The following is a 21,232-nucleotide window of genomic DNA, read 5'->3' as shown; positions in this document are numbered from 1 at the left end:
AAAGGGCTAGGCCTATAGATAATAAACTCACAGAGGACAACAAGTAAAATTGGGGTGGAAGAGGTGAGTGAGAATACACAGGTGGTGGCCATCTTATCTCTGATGGTCTTATAATTCAAGAACTTCCAATGAAGGTTACCCTCCAAAACCACAGCTATTACTAAAGTTTGGTACTATGAATGATCTTGTTTTCAACAAATCTAAAATAGGCATTCTTCATATTTTCCTTATTTTTTAAAAAAGAGAAGCTTGTCTTGTAGCCCATCTAGGGAACAAGAAAATTTTTTATTAAGATATAGAAGTATTCTGTCCTCTTGACTATTAAAGAGTTGCTACTTAAAAAAAACTAAGCTGTTTCTTCACCTACAAAGCTGTACAGAACCATCCTGATAAGCAACTTAGTTTATGGAAACCATCCAAACTAAGTATCATGGCTCCTATGCAGGTAGCTTTAGGCCCATTCTTTGATTATTCTAAGTCTTTGCTTACTTGTAAAATGGAGCTTAATGCCTCCCTGCTTCACTGAGAGGATTAAATCAAGTAGTTAAGTACAAAGTGTGATGTATTTTAAAATGTACAGCATTCTTGTACTTACTTCTTGTAGAAAATCAAGTATAGCGCTAACCTAAGACCAAGAAAGATGTCTTATCCAGCAGCAGTAGATGCTCCATTTCTGATATTTTTGTCAACAAAATGGTTTTATTTTCTAATTCACTATTTCCTGTAACAAGTAAAAGGGTACAACTTCCCAAATCTTTTTTAAACGTCTGAACACTAAACAAAGACCTCAAATGCAGTGAAAATTCAAAACAGCTGCAGTTCTATGAAAGAGCAGCATTTCTTTGGACACAGCACAGGCATTATTTTGGAATACTTCTACATAAGTTTAGCTCTCATGTAAGGACACCAAGCTTCCTCATTTTCTCCATTCTTAGAAACAACCCCCTCTAGGCAACTCATTTCTCTTATCACAAGTCTAGTCTTACTTTTTCTAATATCAGTTTTCTCATAGATCCATAGTATGCATTTCATTTTCTTATTGCCCTTATGTCACAGCTTATTTAAGGATGTAAAAACCAGTTGACCTCTCTATGATACCATCCTATCAGCTATGGTAATTAGGTATGAGCACTAACTTAAAACACACATTAAAAGTAGATTGTTTTCCTTTTATTTCTCCTGAATATAATTACAATATATCATTTGTACACAGATGGCTATATTTCTATTAATATCATTTTTGGATAATAAAAGGATGAAAAAAATGCCAATATATAAAGAGGGCACTGGATTTGAAGGAAATGGATCACAATTCATACTCAATAAATTATAAATTAAATCTGAGCTAACTTCAGGTCTATCCACTTCTTGAATGTAAAGCTATATAATTATGTTTTTTAAAAACTACTAAGAATAATAGCTTGGAAGACTCAACTTGACTTTCACAGTTCTTGATTTAGTAATTTTATTTTTAGTCTATAGAAATACTCCCACATGTGAGCCCAATGAAGCATACAAAGATGTTCTTTACAGGACCAGTTACATCTGAAAAATTTTAAGAACTTAAATACGTGTCACAATGGGGTGGACAAATATATATTTGGTTTTTCGAGACAGGGTTTCTCTGTGTAGCTTTTCGCCTTTCCTGGAACTCATTTGGTAGCCCAGGCTGGCCTCGAACTCACAGAGATCCACCTGCCTCTGCCTCCCAAGTGCTGGGATTAAAGGCGTGCACCACCACCACCACCGCCCGGCCTAGGTCTATATTTATAGATTGTGATTGGCCTTGGTCAAATGCTTGTTTTTATAGTGAATAGCGATTAATGCAGATTTCTAACTGGTCAAGATGCTAAGAATAAGTGACTGTTGAGGACTCTGCCCTCAAGAGAACCATCTCTATATCGCTCCTTTCAAGGCTCCGAGTTACACTGAAAAGAGGCAGACAGTGGAAGAAAGCTGTGAAAGACTGTCTTCTAAGAGTTGCACTGACAAACTCATAGCAGCTGTAGTTACCTGTGCAGGGAAAGAGTAAGGAGGGGCTCATGGGTCCCTGGTCCTTCCCCCAGAGAGATACCGGCAGGGGATGGGTGACAGTGGTGCAGCCACTGTCAAGTTACCCAAGCACCAAAGGATTTGTCACACCCATGACCACACAGTGGCTCTAGAGGAGGAGGGAGATATCTTAGTTAAAGGTTTCTATTTCTGCAATAAGTATGACCAAAAGCAACTTGGGGAAGAGAGGGTTTATTTTATCTTATACTTCCAGGTAATAGTCCATCACTGAGGGAAGTCAGGGTAGGAACTGAAGGCAGTAAATGAAGCAGAGGCTATGAAGGAACTTCTTACTGCCTTGCTCAGCCTGCTTTCTTACAGTACCCAGGACCACCTGCCTTGGGGTGTCACCCACAGTAAGCTGGGCCCTCTCACAATAATCATCAAGAAATGCCCCACAGACCAATTTGGTAGAGGCTTTTTCTCAACTGAGGTTCCCTCTTCCAAAAATACTCTAGCTTGTATCAAGTTGACACAAAAACTATCTAGCACAGGGATAAGAAGGATGGGGTAGTGAGTGTAAGGAGAATTTATCATATACATGTATGAGCTTGTCAAAGAATAAGTTATTTAAAAAAAGAGAGAGACACAGTACACAAAAAGAAATGAAGGAGGTGTAACTAGTGATGCTTCAAACATTAAAATATACAATGAAGTCATTCTCAACAATTATGTGCTAATAAATCTTAAAACTTAAATAGAATAGGCAAATTATTTTTAAAAGGTACTTAAAAAATCCTCCCAAAGAGTTTTACAGGCAAATTCTATGATTATTATAAGAGCACCAATTCCAATTTCATATAAACTATCGAAGGATAGAATATTAAGGACCACTCTCTCAGCTCATTATGAGGCTAGCAATACTAATACCAGAACTTAAGAAAAACTCAAAGTTAATCTAATTTACGGACACAGATGAAAAAAAAAATGTGTATGTACAAAGTTCAAGTCAAGTTCAGGTTACTGTGGAACACAAGACTTGAAATGCAAAGTCAGTCTAGCTTACCACATTAACTGACTGAAATAGAGAAATATGTGATCATCCTACCAGATTCTGAAAAGTGCCTGATAAAATTTAACACCCTCTAAAGTTCACTTTTACTCCAACTAGGAATATAAGAAAATGTCCTTAATCTAATAAGGAGTTAAAAAGCTCATAGAACTACCCCAAACCCTTCCATTTAAAATGGGAATTAGGTAAAGAAGGATACTTGCTATTACTACTTCCATTCAACACTGTAGTAGACATCCTAGCCAGAAGATTATATTAAGACAAAGGCAGAAAGGAAAAAAATCTGAGCTAAAATTAGTAAGTGGCTGGGATGATGGCTCAGTGGATAAAGTACTGACCACATAAGCATGAGGATCCGAGTCCAATTCCCACACCACATAAAAAGCCAAATGCAGTGGACATGTGCCTACCTATCATCCTCCAGCTGAGTAGCTGGAGGCAAGAAGATCCCTAGAGCCCATTGGCTAGCCAGAATAACCAATCAGTGAGCTTCAGCTCTGTGAGCAGGAATCTTTTCTTAAAAGCGGGAATAAAGGTGGGGGGAGGGGTGGGGAGGAACAGATGGGACATGACACACAAACAGGCAGATCTCTATGAGTTAGAGGCCAACCTGGTCTACAAAGTGAGTTTCAGGCCAGCCAAATGTATCATAGTGAGACCCTGTCTCAAAAATAAATAATTTATCTGGGCATGGTGGCATACACCTTTAATCCTAGCACTTGGGGAGGCAAAGGCAAGCAAATCTTAAGTTCAAGGCCAACCTGGTCTACAGAGTGAGTTCCAGGACAGCCAGGGCTACACAGAGAAACCCAGTCTCAAGAACAAAAAACAAAACAAAACAAAACAATCCAGAAGAATTAGTAAGAATGTTCAATTTTTAAATATCTAGGAGGCATGTCTTTAATACTAGCATTTGAGGCAGAGACTAGCAGATCTCTGAGTTTGAAGCCATCCTGGTCTACTCAGTGAGTTCCAGGGTAGCTAGAGCTAATGAATGAATGTGTCCCTGGTCTCAAAATCAGCCAGCCAGCACCAGCAAGATTACCAGTAGGCAAAGTGCTTGCTGTGCAAGCCTGATGACCTAAGTTTAATTCTCTGAAACTACATGATGGAAAGATAGAATAGACTCAAAACAAGCTGTCCTCTCCACTTCAATAAATAAAGGTAAAAGTCTATGAGGACAGTCACTAGAGGAAAAAGCACAAGCAGACATGGAGCAGTATGCTCTATGGGACATATGCTGCTATGTATGCTGGAAGGACTTGAAATACAAAACTGAAAGATTTTGTTACGTAAATGCTTGGATGAACTAAGCCCGATGAGGTTTTTTCAAACAACTCAAGAGTTATCATGCAACTGGCACTTTGATCTAGAAAGCCTTATGGTTCATTTTGAAGTACTGTAAAAATTGTTACTAACTTCTCTATAATTCAGGGTTTAAGAGTTCAGTTTCAGCTTCCTAACCATATGACAGGATAGAATCCCAACCACCCAAAAGAGGATATGGTGACATCTTTTCAGGATTTTGGATGCCAGGAACAGAACAACAGTGCTCAACAAGATTCAGGCCAGAGATTGGAGCAAAGCCCATCCTGTAAGGATGATCTTTCTTTAAGCAATCAGATTTCTTCACCAAAGTTGTCTAAAGGGGCCTGTGGTGATATATATGTAATCTAAGAAATAAAGCTTGCCTGTAGATCAGAGGACAGAGTCAGCCACAGAGTTGACCACAGAGGTCAGGCAGTAGTGGCACACACCTTTAATCCTAGCACTCAAGAGGCAGAGGCAGAGTCTGGATTTCTGTGAATCAAGGCCACACTAGCTACACAAGATTAATCCAGTCTAAAGAGAAACATCCAGGCAGTGGTGGCACACACCTTTAATCCCAGCACTAGGAAGGATGAGACAGGAAGTGACATAGCTAGGCAGGGAAGAAATATAAGGAGGGAGGAGACAGGAATTTGCTCTCTTGCAGAGGCTATGTCTGGCTGAGGAGTTGGTGAGGTAAGAGGTGGTAGCTGTGGCTTGCTCTGCTTCTCTGATCTTTCAGCTTTCACCCTGATATCTGGCTCTGGGTTTTTATTATAAGACCATTTAGGACTTGCACAACAGGGGTCCTCTGTTGAAGACCACAACAGTGGCATACATGGAAGCTCTGAAGAAAATCTGTGCACTGAAAATATTTGGCCTTGAGCTCAGACTGCCACTATTGTATACCAGCAGAAGCAACAAAAATCTCAGTGCAGGTGACTTAGGGTCAACCTTAGAGCAACACATCTGTTGCTGCAGTGTCACATTAGATTACTTTCCTAAAGATAGCCACCAAGGTCTATTCCCTTATTTGGCCATTTCCTCTTCCTGAGACTCACAACCAAGGTCCAGCTATCAAAGTATAGAAGAAGTCCAGCAATCAAAAGCCCCCTTTTGGCTACCCTAATTAACATGCCCAATCAAAATTAACCAACTCATCCCAACACGGGGCTTCCCCCTTTCCCTTTATAAACTGCCATTTGCCTGTGTGCCACATCTGTCTCCTCTCTATCCAGAGGCAGTCCTTTGTCCCTCCAGGGCAAATATCCCTCCCCCCTTTCCCTTGTTTCTTTTCCTTTCTCTCTGGCCCTTTATCTCTTGAACTGTATAAAAAAGAGAAAAGTGAACTGAGCACAAGCATCCAGCACTGTCTGCTTCCTGGCTATGGTTGCAATGTAACCAAGTGCTTCAAGCTCTTGATACATTGACATACCATAATGGCCTGTATCTCCAATTGTGAGGCAGAATAAACCACTCCTTCCTGTACTAATTATTTTTCTTGGCATACCATAAAGGCCTGTACCTCCAATCGTGAGGCAGAATAAACCTCTCCTGCCTGTACTAGTTATTTTTCTGTTGCTGGGACAAAATACCATGACCAAATGCAACCTAAGGAAAAAAGTTCATTTTGGCTCCAGAGATTCCATAATGGTGAGAGAGGCATTAGAGCAAGCAGATGGAGGAGAAACTGACAGATCACAACTTCAACTAAAAACACAAAGCAGAGAGAATGAACTGGAAGTGGAGGAGACAATGAACTCTCAAAGCTACTCCAAAATTGCACCACCTCCCCAAACAGCACCATCAACTGGGAACTACCAGTTCAAATATGTGGGCCCATGGGGACATTTCCATTCAAAACTACCACAATTCCTTAAGTGGCTTTTGTCAGGGAATTTTACCACAGCTCCAGAAAAGTAACCAGAAACTCAGCCATCTCCCAGACACCCACATTAGTTTTTGTTGTTTTTTGAGACAGGATCTCTCAACTGAGCCTAGAGCCCATGGATTCAGCTAGACTGCCTAGCCAGCAAGCCCTCAGGATCCCCTTTTCTCCAACTCTCTGTTGCTGGAATTGCAGGTATTTAGTGCCCACCCTGCTTTTTATATGTGGGAATGAGGCATCTAAACTCATGTCCTCAAACTTCTGCAGCTTGTAAGCACTTTATCAACTGAGCCATCTCCTCAGCCCCAGAAATTACTACTTTAAAACGAAGTCTAGGGCTGGAGAAATGGCTCAGTGATTAAGAGCATTGACTGCTCTTCCAGAAGTCCCAGGTTTCATTCCCAGCAACCACACAGCAGCTCTCAACAGTCTGTAACTCCAGCCCCAAGGAATTTGATGCCCTCTCTTCTGACCTCCTTAGGCACCAGAAACACATGTGAGACACACATGCATGCAGGCGAAATACTCATATACATAAAAATAAATTAAAATTTTTTTCAAGTCTAAATAAATGGAGAGTTACCATAATGAATCAAAAGACTCAAAACTCAATATTTTTCAAGGAAATTATTGCTGAATGTGGTGGCACAGCCTTTAATCCCAGCACTGGGAAGGCAAATGCAGGTGATCTCTAGGAGTTTGAGGAAAGCCTATTGTGAGTTCCAGGACAGCCACCAGAGCTGCATAACAGAGAGATACTGTTTCAAAAACAAACAAAAAAGCAATTCTCTTGAAATTGATTCATTAAACACTCACAATTCCAATTTCAAAAGCTAGGAGTTTTTACTTCTTTATTTATACAACCTAAAGAATTAATTTAAAATTTTATATTGAAGACCACAGGCCCAAGAAAATACAAAATATTGCTTTAAAATGAATATAGTTAGTGAAAATTGACCCTTATAAATCCTCACCTCATGAGCAAATGTCAATTCTAAAAGGCAAAAGGCCTAAATTTAAAAAAAAACGAAACTTTAAAACTTCCATAATAGAATCTGGGAGAAAAATTGCTTAAGCAGGATACACAAACAGGGCAATATGCTCAAGTTCCAGCACCACTAAGTACTAAAGATGCACACCAAAGCATTTATTAAAGAAGCAGAAGACAGGTGAAAATAGTAACAATGAAGGATCCATTCAAGAGAGTCAACATCCAACTAATTAGTTCTTCAGAGACTAGAACAACACTGAAGGAGAAAATAACTAGAAAACCAATATAAAACAACCTCCTAGAGCACTGGTTACCAAACTCAAAGGACCCTCTGAATGCCCAGTATCGTGTATGAAAACTATACAACTAAAGGTCATTACCATGAATTTCAGAACAAACAGATATAAAGGGAAGATCTCAAGAACTTGGGAGAGAGAGAGAAAGAGGTAACCTATGAAGATGGAGAATACAGATGCTATAGAACCAGCTGTGGTGGCAGGAGCCTATAAATCCCAGGAAGGAGGCAGAGGCAGAAGCAGGAGAATCCTGAGTTCTATGCCAGCTTGATCTGTATATTGGGACTCTGACTCAAAATTACAAAGAGAAAAAGAGAGAGAGAAATTTCAGTGGTGAATTGCTTGCCAAGCATGAACAAAGCCCTCAGTTCCTTCCTGGGACCACAATGTGTGTCAAAGAGAGGGAGGAGGAGAGGGAGACAAGAGAAGGAAACAGAGAGGGTTTGGGAGAGGGAACATGAGCAAGGGTGCTTGCCAGCCAGCTACTGCTCCTGTTCTTTACAGATACCTAGGCCTGGGAGGCTGAGGTGGGAGGATCACTTGTGTCCAGCGTCCAGGTACTCAAGACTAGTCTGGCCAACACAGCTAGAACCTGTCTTCAGGAAAAAAGTGGGGGGGGGAGGAGAGGGGAGGGGAGGAGAGGAGAGAGGGAGAGAGAGAGAGAGAGAGAGAGAGAGAGAGAGCTCTTCACTGACATTTTCAAAAGCAAATTCAAAGCAGAAGAGATTAAAATGATGCCTTTGAAATTTTGAAGTAAAACTACTTAACAGATTTTTCCCCCTCAACTATCACTAAATATGGGAACATAAAAACATGTTCACATGTATAAGAACAAAAAAATAACTATGATACATCCTCTTTTTGCATTAAGGCAAAAAGCAAAACCAATGAGATTTCAGAGAACAAAGAATCCAACACAAAAGGGAAGAGATTCAGTCAAAACAATCCTGAAAAAGAGAAAGTAGGCTGTTCCACACTTTATCAAAAGGCTTCTGTAATCAAAACAATATGGCACCGTCTTAATGACAAACTGATGAAACTGAACAGAACTTAAGCCTTAAGGACATTAAGCTAAGTGAACTAAGCCAGTTGCAAAGGAACAAGCGCCAACAAGTTCACATTAAATGGATGATAGGTTGTCCCCCAGGGTTTGAGAACAGGGTATTGCTGTTTAATGAATTAACATTTGTAATATTTGTCATAAAATTTACATTGCAAGTATACATAACACTAAGTATACTATATACTGAAAAGTCGTTAAATTTCACACCATGTGGTTTTTACCAATATAGGTAGTGGAGTAGGGGAGGCACAGAAATAAACCTCTGCAGAAATGTCAAATGTTTCTTGACAAGGATGCCAAGCCATTCAATGGGAGAAAGGACAAGTTTTCAGAAAGTTGTGTTAAGAACAATACATACAAAAAGAATGTTGCCAGGCCCATGCCTTGTAGACAAATTATAAAGTCTTCATGACATTGGATTTTGTAATAAATCCTTGGATATGATATCAAAATCAAGGAACCAAATGAAAAAAATTAAAATTCATCAAAATAAACTTTTGATGTGGGTAGGTAAAGAAAGAAGGAAGAATGGAAAAGGTGGGTTGATGGGCACTAAATTAATGAACAGAGCATTATTCAAGTGGCTCACAACCACTTGTAGCTCACAACTACTTGTAGTTCCAGCTCCAGAGCCTCTGGGAGCACATAAACTCACACAGGCACACACCCATACAAAAATAAATCAATCTTTAAAGGACACTACTGAGAGAATAAAAAGGCAAGCCACAGAAAACGAGCCTTATTTGCAAAGCAAATATATAATAAGATTAATAATCAACAAAATTTAATGAGCAAAGAGATTGACTAGGTATTTATTTATCCAAAAGACAACATATATATGGTCAATATAATAGGCACATGAAGTGCTGTTGGACGTCACTAATTGTTAGGGAAGTGCAAATGAAAACCACAGTGAGACACCACATCATTATTTATTAGAATGGCATTTATCAAAACACAAGACAAAACAGAAAACAAGTGCTACTGAGGACATGAAAGTGACATTTGTATGCTCCTGGTGGAAATGAAAAAGGTGTGGTCACCATGGAAAACAGTAAAAGTGGTCTCTAAAATTTGAAGCACAGAATCATCACATGGTCCAGTAACTTCACTCCATATCCAACAGAACTGGAAGAAAGGTCTTAGATATTTCATAGCAGCATTCTAGTAGTGAAGAGGTGAGAGAAAGCAATTCAAATGTCTATCAATGAATGAACAAACAAAACATGGTATATAGCTGCAACTGAACGGTATTCAGCCTTAAAAAGGAAAGAAATCATGACAGATGCAACAACATAGAGCAATCTTATGGACATTATGCTCACTCAAGTAAGCCAGACACAAAATGATAAATCCATGACTCTGTTAATAGAGGTACCTAGAATAATCAAATTCACAGAAATGGAACAGTGGTTACTAGGGTGGTTACTAGGCGGGGTAGGTTATCAGTATTTGACAGGAACAGAGTTTTTGTTTGGGATAATGACAAAGTTCTGGAAATAGGTAGTGTACACCATGTGAACATACTTAGTGTCACTGAGCTGGACTTCTGGTTCAGATGGAACCTAGTATGTCTATTTTACAGTAATAAAAATGGTTAAAATGAGAATCTTAAGATCTGTATATTTTATCTCAAGAAAAAAGTTCTTAAAGAAAGATACTATCTAGACTTGATAAGTCAAGAACTAACAAGGCAAAGACATTCTTATAAGCAGAAGGTAAATAAAGATAGCAAATTTAGGCATAAGGATAAGGTGAGGTAGGTCTGGTTCAGGAGTCTACTATGTTTGCTGTTTCAAGTCTATAGTAATGTTGGCCTAAATTCATGTGATTTATGTATGTAATATACTTCTTTGAAAAGAACATGGGAACTTATGCGTCTAGCTCCCAAGAGGGCAGAGAAAAAAAATTTATTCATAAAAGTTGGACAATCCAAGACTCAGATGACTGCTTTCTCCCCTTTGAGGATGTATCCTTGCCAGTACTGACAGAGAGAGCTCCAGTTTTAAACATTCCCTTCCATGGAAACAGGAAGTTTTCTGCAATGAAGATACAAGCCCTGATGATAAAAGAGCAATGAAGGTTGTTAAGATTTAGACTTTCTCCACAGATCAAAGAGTGACTAAGAAGCTAGGAGTAAACTTTAGCTAAGCATATATGTACGGATCCATGAATTTATCTGTGGAGTTAATATTAATGTTAATTTCTTCCCCTAAAGAATTCATGATGGCCTTTTAGGGCAATGTACATATATATCAAGTCAGCCTCAACAGGAAATCCTTATTAAATGTAAAATAATCCTGAATACTTGAAAAATCAACAATTATTATCAAAGTAATTATTCCTGTCACAAATTAAAGCGACAAATACAAACACTGAAGCCTCAATATTTTCATAGTTCTGATATTTCTTTTAAAATATATTTCTACAGGCTGAAGAAATGGCTCAGCAGTTAAGCACACTGGCTGCTCTTCCAGAGAACCTGACTTCAATTCTCAGCACCCACATGGCAGCTCACAACTGTCTGTAACTCCTGTTCCAGGGGATCTGACATACTCACATAGACATACATGCAGGCAAAACACCAATGCCCATAAAATATAAGTAATTCATTTAAATATATATATATTTCTAGGGGCTGGAGAAATGGCTCAATGGTTAAAAGCACTGGCTGCTCTTCCAGAGAGGACTGGGGTTCAATTCTTTGTACCCACATGGCAGCTCACAACCATCTTTACTCTAGTTCCAAGGGTTCCAATGCTCTCTTCTGACCTCTGCAAGCACTGTACACACATGGTGCACAGATATTCAGGCAAAACATACATAGATTCATTCACACATGTCTTTTCTTTGAATGTCCATTCTTTGGTAAATTTGTCTTTGCTTCAGAAATGTAATTCAAAATGCAAATCTTCATTTTTTCTAAGGGTACATAGTTGTAATATAAAACAGTACAAAAACCTGCTCTTGGCTAATAACACATTTTTGAGGCTTGGCTTCTCATTTATAAAATGTAAATAGTAACAGTTCCAACTTCAAAAAGTTATCATCAGAGTTAACCTTGCATAGGTTCTGGTTTACTGAATATTCAAGTATGTTATGTGATGATAGATAGAGCAATGACACCTTTCAAGGCCTGGCCTTGACTACACCTTCTACACCTCATGTTGCCTACAGATACCAAGCCGTTTCATGCCTCAATCCCTTTTCTTGAGTTTCTCCTCATGTTAACCTGCCTAGAATCTGCCACAAAATTCCTCACTCTACTTACCTAGATCTGTCTGATAAATGTTTGTCACTTAAGAGCCATCTAGTGCACATAGTGTTATAGTTACTGGTACTCCTTATCTGGGTCTTGTGAGCACCCTCGTATTTCAGTACTACAGACAGTAGCAAGTGGTTAAATAACTTGGTCTACCATTGCACAGTAACAAGTATATAAGAAACTAAGACACAGCCTTAGAGTTAAAATTAGTGCACAATAAGAATCAGATTCTGTTGACTTGGGGCTGAGGTAAAATTTCAAGTCACCTTATTGTACATAGCCACCCTGCCCATGCAGAAAAATCTTACCAACATCTGCTCTTGTCATTTTATTTTTATTTAGTGTTAGCATCCTTCTTGGGATATGGATTATGTGCTGACTTCCTCGGAACTGCTTTGAAAACCACAGAGCACACTGATTTCTACCCTTTCAAAAGCAAGGGTGCCAGCTATTGTGCTAGCCCCTGTCACTCACCTCAGCCACCTGCTGGGTCCCCACTCTGTGCTGAACCAGCCCCTCCATATTTGTAGCCATGGTGAAGCAAGATCATTAGAGAACCTGTTTGGAAAGATGCAGCAACTTCTATCAGGTGTGGAAAACCAGGCTACTTGAAAATTATCACTCACCAAAATTCATCTTTGATACTGTCTTACAAGGACTATGCCTTCTACAGGAGACAAAGCCAGCAGGGTAAGCATATCTGGATATGCCATAAAATCAGTGTACCAAAATTTGTAGAAACATTTCAATTAGGAAATTTCTCTTGGTAGATACAAATACAGAGGAATGAGGGGCTTTACCTATCAGGTCTTCTTGGTTTTGACTGCTGGGTTCACCTCTCAGAGAGGTGGGAACTACACATAACTTTTTGGATAGCTCTAGGTCACAGCACACTGAGTAAAAATGTGGCTATTTGAGAAAAGTATGAAGTTAACTTTAGATAGAGCACTGGTTTGCTTGACTGCTATCAACTAAACTTTTATGATTAGTGGCAATATGAGAAGCAAAACCATGCCCAACTTATACACTTCACTTACAGGCTGAAAAGACAAACAGTAATCACCAACAAAGAGACAAAGTATATGCTAACAAGAACAAAATGCCCATCAATTTATTTTTTTAATAATTTTTATTTTATGTGCATTGTTGTCTTGCCTGTGTGTATATCTGTGTGAGAGTCTCCTGGAACTGGAGTTAGATGTGAGCTGCCACATGGGTGCTGGAAATTGAACCTGGGTCCTCTAGAAGAGCAGTCAGTGCTCTTAACCGCTAAGCCATCTCGCCAGCCCCTCAATTTAATAATATATATTTGAGACAGGTTCTCACTGTGTAACTCTGGCTGGCCTGGAACTCACTCTGTAGACCAGGCTAGTCACGAACTCACAGAGATCCACACCTGCCTCTTCCTCCTGAGTGCTGGGATTAAAGGAGTATACCACCACACCTGGATATATATACACACACACACATACATACACACACATATATACATATACATACATACATACACATACATATATGTGTGTGTGTATATATATACACACACATATATATGTCCCTAATTTTCCAATAATAGAAAAAATACATTTGATGCCATCACTTATAAATCTCAAGGAAGATCACTCAAAGATCAAAAAGCCTGCTAGCCTCCTAGGTCAGAATCATTTAAACACAGTTACCGCTGATCAAATAGAATCTTCATCTCTTCTGGCCACAAAGACAGCTCCCTGAATACCCCCTCAACACTTTTCAGTAACTTTACTACAGAGAAGTCAGGGTTTATTTGGGACAATTCATTATCATCTAGACAGGTCCCAGACTGAACAGGAAAATAGGCTCTGGCAGAATTATGTTCAAGATTTGCACATAATAACTGTACAGTGTTACTGTACAATATTTGTTTGTAATATATACAGATGCACACAGAGCTCATTTGCATGCCTGGACTATTATATAATGAATACAGTTTCACAAAGCACCCTCTATAGCATTTCTACCTATAAGGCACAGATCTCCAAGCTTTTTAACTGTGGTCATTCTCTGTATTTTTCTACCCACTTTTAGGTAACCACTTCTATTACTGTTAATTCCCATTCAAGATTGTTTTATTGCCAAAACAATGAGTGGTGAATGAAACGTGAAACTGTGGCTAACAATATAAAAAGACCTAGAACCTGTAAGCACAAGTACTGCATCAACAGGAACATGACACCAGATCACAGATCAGTGATTTACCTCCACATAATAAGGCCAGGTAGGAGCTGTGGGGCAGTACTTCAGTCATTCCTTCTTCTTATTCCAAGTGTTTTCTTTCTTTCAGAATGTATGGGGCTAAGGACCAAATCTAGAGCCCATCACACATGAGAAGCATATGTTCTACCAGTAAACTACACTATCAGCTACTGTAGGATGTCTTTCTGCATGCTGTAAGTATGTGTGGTTCCCACTGAATAATAAATAAAGCTGCTTTGGCCTATGGCAAGAAAGCTTACAGCCAGGTGGGAGATCCAAGCAGAGATACAGAGAGAAGGGCGGGAGAGAAGAGAGATGCCAGCCACCACCAAAGGTGCAACAAGATGCCAGCAGACCAGTAATGGTACAGCTATGTGGCAACACATAGATTAATAGGAATGGGCTAATTTAAGATGAAAGAGCTAGCTAACAAGAAGCTGAAGCCATAGGCCATACAGTTTGTAATTAATATAAACCTCTGAGTGGTTATTTTATAAACGGGGGCAGGACTGCAGAACCATGAGGCCAGGCAGGACCGGTTACAACCAGCCTGTTTATCTTTTTAATAAGTAAGTAAAACTTTTGTTCTAGGAGAAAAAAACCAAGATGCAACACAGAGCACTTTGGTTTTTGTTCTGTTTTGGGCCTTGCTATGATTTGGTTCAAACTTAGAGAAACATCTACATGTGTGAAGTCTAGACTTGCACTATTCAACAAAGAAAATAACTCAGAGTAAATGATAGCCAGTAGGTTAACATATAGCAAGAACTAAAATCAAGACAGAAAGCCACTCATTTTATAACTCTGAAACATTGTAAGTGTTCTTGCTGCTAACTATAGTTTGAGTAAAAAAATAAGTGATTCTGAATACATGGAATAATGTTAGAGATTTATTACTGAATACTATAGAAACATCAGAATATTCTTTAAAAGGCATATCTTTCATGGAGTTTCCTATAAACAACTGTTTAAATTTCAAGCTTAGTAACCCAGAAAGCTTACTGTAATGGTCCACTTTATGACTTCTTTTTGCTTTTGTTTTATATTGTTGAGGTCCAAATTCATAGCCTTAAACATGTTATCACCAAACTGTAATCCTAGCCTGAATCACTATAAATCTGCAGGGCCAATCAACTTAAGATAGTTATGAGTCTCAAAATAATTCTAATAACCAGTATCTATAAATATTAAGTCAGAAAAGAGTATACCTGTTAGGCTTTAAAAAGCTAAGCATTCTGGATACTATCTGATTGTGTAAGTGTATACATTTGTAAATGTCTTTTCCCATTTTCTGTTTACTTTCTTTAACATGTCTTGATGAACAGAAGTAGGATACTAATGCTGAATGGGTCAATATTTGAGCAGTTTGTATTAATTTCTTCACTTATTAGCATATGATGGGGGGAGCATGTATATGTGGTGGTACACACGTGGAGGAGGTTAGAGGACAATTTGCAGTTGATTTTTTTCTGCCTTTACAAGGGTTCTAAAGATTGAACTCAGATCACCGAGCTTGCAAACACCTACCTCACACCATCCTGCCAGCCCTGGCAGCCTGAATTTTTATGTTTTAAGGATATTCTATCCTATCCTAGGGTTATAAATACCATAGTACGTATTTTTATTGTAAACACTAAAGAGTGTTATCACTCACATTTTTAAGTTCTTGATCCATCTTCCCATTGGTTTTTTGAGTCTGATGAGTGAGGCACAGACATCAATTTGCCAGCACCATGCACTGAACCACATATTCTTTTTATTGCTAATCTGTAACTCAGGTTTCCTACTGAGTGTGAATATAATGCCAGGTTCTCTATCCCACTACTGGCTATTTATCTTTCTGTTTGCTACCACCATTATTTCACTGTCACACCTTTATAGGTCTTGAATTTTGGACCATCTCTTGAAGTCCTGTGATTCTTGATCTCAATGTTGGTTTTCTACCTTCCAAGCAGCTTCAGCCATCAACTGCTAAATAAAAATGAAAGAGGAGGAATGTATGCCTCCTGAAAAGACAAGCAGAGACAGTGAGAATAAAAACAAGCAGAGAAACTGCAGACAACTGTGACTCCAACAGAAAGACTTATATCCAACTAGAGCAAACAAGAGAGGGAGTTTCAAAACTGGTTCTTCATTTAACCATGTTAGAAAATATGTTGTCATAAACCAAATCCTATTCTTATGTATAAAAGAAAAGGAAGCTTCTCCTTGCGGATATCACAATGCAAAAAGCAAGCAAAATAAAATCTCAAGTGATGTCAGGAAGCAGGGCTGTGGGGGTACCTTTAACTCAGTGCTCCTGAAATAAAGATAATGTGGACACTATTCTCTCACCACTATACAACCACAGACACAAAAGTCATATGGGGAGGAGGTGGTCAGAGCCCTTGGAGCAAAGTATGGAGCATCAGTTTTCAACTAGAGGGCATCTCCCTTCCAAAAATGACAAGCTCCAAAGACAGTAGTAGTTTGAAAACTTGTTTGTAGTCACTAACTTCATAATTGAAATCTAGAAACAACAAAACACCAAAACTAAAATCTATTACTACAGAAACAGGCTTTTAGGACCTGGGAGAACTGGAGGTGTGGTTCAGTGATAGAGAACCTGCTTAGCATGTACAAGGCCCTGGGTTTGATCCCAATCACCAAAAAGAAAAACAGCTTTTAAGAAAAACCTTCTTGGCTTATGGAGGTAAGCTTAACAACACCAGTAATAATCAACAGGTGTTGTTTTATTTAATAAGCACTGTGGACAGAACAAGCTACCCCAAGGAATCCATTTTTCTTTTTTCTTTTCTTTGGTTTTTTTTCCGAGACAGGGTTTCTCCGTATAGTTTTGGTGCCTGTCCTGGATCTCACTCTGTCCTCGAACTCACAGAGATCCTCCTGGCTCTGCCTCCGAGTGCTGGGATTAAAAAACGTGTGCCACCACCGCCCAACCGGAATTCGTTTTTCTAGTAAGTTTTGTTCTTAGCCTATCTTGAAGGAAGCTGTACAGGGTGCCCATCAGGTATCTCCATCTGTTGGTCATTGTGTTGTGCTGCTTTCTGTTCCCAATAAAGGGTTGTCTGGTTTGCTGTCAAAAAAGAAAAAAAGAAAGAAAAAGAAAACCCAACTAATTGCCAGAAGACCTATAAAGACACAGCACTCCAAGTAAAAACTTGGTAAGTCCCAACTAGCCCCACCAACCTTTATTAAGTAACTGCTTTGACCAGACAATGAGTTGAAGGTTGAGAATTAACAAAATCAGGGAGTCCTGTCCTTGATGAACCTGATAAAATTTGAAGGCTATGCTGAGTGTCCCAAGGAAGAAGTAACACCCTCTGCTGGGGGAGCTAATGAAGATCTTAAAGAGGGGTAAGTTGCCTCAGTGAGTAAAAGCACTTGCCCTCAGGCCTGAAAACCTGAGTCAGAGCCCCAGGATCCACATGGTAAAAGGAGAGAATCAACTCCCTCAAGTTGTCCTCCAGGTGCATGCTCCCGTTCTTGGCACAAATACAAAATAAATTAATTAAAAATCTTAATGGTATGTTTAAAGTAGGATTTGAAAAGTGGAAATTTATCAAAGAAAGGGAGAATGGAGAGTATTCTAAGCATAAAGCCAGTTCATAGGAAACTAGCAGGTCTGACATAGAATGGGTGGGGTATCTGAGGAACAGCAGGCAATATGCCAAAAACTATGGAAGAGGTTAGAGACTGACACTGTGGATGCTGGGGGAACCTCCAATAATTTTAACATGATCATATCTGATCCTCAACAAAAGAAACTTTTTTTATGATAGCAGGGTGGAGGTAACAGAAAAAGAGGCATGTTATGGGGGGGGGCAGTAAGGAGTCCACAACAACAGTAAGAAATGAAGGTAGATCCTTAAATTTAATTTGAACGAGTTTATCCAGGACAGCACATGATGGCAGCAGGGCACAGTAAATAAAAACTGGTGCAGACTACAGGGTAACAAGAGCACAAATGAACTCTTTTAGACTCACAAAAGACCGACAGCTTATGAGATCCTGTTTCTGTCTTCAGTTAAGCTTACCCACCCTAACACAGTGAACCAGGTTCTTGATGGGACCACCTGGTCTCTCTCAGCAGCCAGAAAGTGTAGCTATACCACTCAACAACGCAGAAACTGTCTTTAGTAACAGGAGACAAGGAACCTATCTTTTCCTTCCATGATCAACTGACTCAAATCCCTCGTGCTTATGCACTGCATGCCCGATGAAGAACTTCACAACAGCAAGGATTAGGTAGTAAGACCCTAACTAAAAAATCAGTATCTAATGAACATATGAAAGATACAGAAGGAAGGAAGGGAGATAAGGAGGGAAGGATGGAAGAAGGAGGGAAGGAAGGCTGGCTGAGATGGCACATACCTTTAATCTCAGCACTTAGGAGGTAGAGACAAGCTAACAGTCTGTGAATTGGCCAGTGTTGTCTACACAGTGCATTCCAAGCCAGCCAAAGCTACATGGTAAAACCTTGTCTCGTAAAAACAAAAAACAAAACAAAATAAATAAATAAAAATTAAAAAAGAAAAGATACTACTGGATAGAATCTCTTAATATAGTTTTAAGTATATTCTGTTAGAAACTTACTTATGTCCATGGGACAATAAAAATCTGGCAAACAGAACCACAGACTAGATCAGATTAGGATTTGGAATTAAGACATGAAAAATCAAAGTTTAGTATAATACAAATGTTCTTCAATAGAAAACACACTCCTTAGATGCTTCTAAGGCCAAGCTTAGATCCCACACCCAATCATGAAAATCCTGTTGCTTTTTAAGACTCAAGATCACGTACATCTCTGGGTCATGTGATTTCCTGCCTACCATGGCCATACAGAGGAAACTAGTTTCTTCCATTAAGTAAAAAGAGAAATGATATTCATGTTGGGGAATGGGGGGTAGGCGGGGAAAACAGGAGCTTTCACAGCCATGTTGTTCCTGTGCTACTGGGGCACTGCTACAGGTTTCTGTGTAAATACTGCTCCAAAAATTTGCACACTGTGCATGGCCTCCTCATCCTACCAAAGACCCAAGTGTAATAATGGCGATGCCAATTCTGTTTCTGTTAGTGTGGGTCAGGGATAGGCAACTGGAATAGCAGGACAGACTTCTGGGCACCTATAACCTATTTTGTGTCAAACTAGGCCTGTTTTGATCCTCAGCACACCTGAGCATGATATACAAGCTCCAAAAAGGAGACAAACTCACAAGTAAACTTGTTTAAAGTGACCCAGCTGCTAATGAAGTGCTAGGATTCCAACTCATACCTCTTTGACTTTAAAATTCACACTATTACCTCTAGACCAATCTCAGTACTCTTCAAAATAACTTCCCAAGAAAAACGCAAAGTCAAGGAAGAAAAACAGAAATAGTTACCTATCTCTTTCATTCATAGGCTAGAACATTTAATAACTAATATAAAAAACTACTAATTCCTAAATGCGAAACACTTCAGTACTGCCATCAGGAATTTATGATCCAGCTCTACCATGATGATTTCTTAGGAATTCAAACATACTTTTAATATTTTAGCTATACAGTAACTATACTGACCAGAATTGTGAGGACAGAAAGTAAAAACAGTGAGAATAACTTAAAACACTTTTAAATAAAAACTTTACTGAACTACAACATGCAAATACAAAAGTGCTCAGTGATGACAGTCTACTAATGGAACACATAGTCACACCAGAAAAAAAAAAAAAGTACCAGCAGCCTGAAGTCTCTGATGAACCTCCCGTTGTCATTAACTTTTCCTTTCTTCTCCTGATATTATCAGGGAAGATTGTGGCTTGTTTTTGAACTACATGTGATATACTTTGTCTGGCTTCTCTTGTTCATTGTTGTTTTGCGAAAACTATAAGCACTCCATTTCCATTACTGTCTAGCACTCTAACATAAGACTATGCCACAAGCCACTCATTTACAGCTTTTGAGTTTTCAGCTTGTTTCCAGGCTGGAGCTCTCATGACCAGTGCTTCTGTGAAGAGTTTTACTCATGCCTTTGGTAACTGAGATCTTGCCCTGGCTTGTCTTTAACTCAGTTATCCTCCTGTCTGTGCTGGGACCAATGGTGTAAGCCACTAAGCCCACCAGGTCTTACTTTTTATTTGTAGTGCTAAGTACAAGTTCTACCACTGACACCCACTCCCAACCCCTTTTATTTATTTTCATTTATTTTTAGCTCTTGCTTTTCTTTTTGCTTTTTTTTTTTTTTGGTTTTTCGAGACAGGGTTTCTCTGTGTAGCTTTGCGCCTTTCCTGGGACTCACTTGGTAGCCCAGGCTGGCCTCAAACTCACAGAGATCCGCCTGGCTCTGCCTCCCAAGTGCTGGGATTAAAGGCGTGCGCCACCACCGTCCAACTTAGCTCTTGCTTTTCTAAGATCCTCACTATGTAGCCCAGGTTGGTCTCAAGCTTGCCATCCTCCTGCCTCACACCTGAGGCAGGCCCAGAATTCAGTGTCTCTTAGTTTGTCACCAACTACAATATGTATTACTGATTCTATGTATGATCACTACCTTTAGTTCATTTATGCTCCTGTCACACACTAGAAGATGCAGAACTGAGATCACAGTTGTGCACTACTACACCTGATTTAATCACACACACTCCATAAGGGGCTATCTTGTACTTCTTCATAAAAACATAATAATTTCATTTCTTAAAAAACTTGTGTTAAGTAAGTCAATACACATATTCTAATCACCAGCCTTTTCAGCTGAGGACTGATATAATACCACTTGTGACAATCTGCTTTTCACCTTGATAAAACAAGACAATAGTTACAAGGTATTCACCTAATCAACCTAGTAAAACTTGTTGCTGCAGAATGGGGGTGTGGGAGAGGGAACAATGGGTAATATAAAGACATTTCTGAAATGTTCTATTAATACACAATCAGATTCACTGTAGAATAACAGGCCCTGGGGAAAATACAAACAGAAACTTTCCAGCACTGGGCAACTTCAAGAGGCATCCAATCAACCAGGGCTTGGTAGGAATCTATTTTATTTCCTGCATAGCTGTTATTACTTGACAGAGCAGTAAAGGTAAACAAGGAGAGGTTCCCTGAAGAGTCCTCACCTATGAGTGCAATCCCACCAGCCTCCTTC

At 39.2% G+C, this 21,232-nt stretch overlaps 1 protein-coding gene across 6 annotated transcripts in view; it reads right to left on the bottom strand.

Annotated features, from left to right (window-relative positions):
* The window catches only part of Nr2c2 (nuclear receptor subfamily 2 group C member 2), an 82,495-nt gene that overhangs the window by 54,846 nt on the left and 6,417 nt on the right, over positions 1-21,232 (bottom strand). For 2 of the 6 annotated variants that reach the window (XM_028854982.2, XM_028854994.2), the window contains exon 2: positions 12,350-12,433. The exons of 2 other annotated variants lie outside the window; for them this stretch is intronic. The gene's annotated coding sequence lies outside the window, so the exon portion shown is untranslated. Of the gene's footprint in view, positions 1-12,349; positions 12,434-15,761; positions 16,953-21,232 lie in introns of those variants that run through there. 2 more of the 6 variants (XM_028854976.2, XM_028854986.2) reach the window with 2 other exon arrangements.

Source organism: Peromyscus leucopus, chromosome 3, assembly GCF_004664715.2.
Source record: "Peromyscus leucopus breed LL Stock chromosome 3, UCI_PerLeu_2.1, whole genome shotgun sequence".
Lineage (NCBI taxonomy): Eukaryota > Metazoa > Chordata > Mammalia > Rodentia > Cricetidae > Peromyscus > Peromyscus leucopus.
Note: the sequence above shows the minus strand (reverse complement) of the source record. Positions and strands in the feature narration are given on the sequence as shown.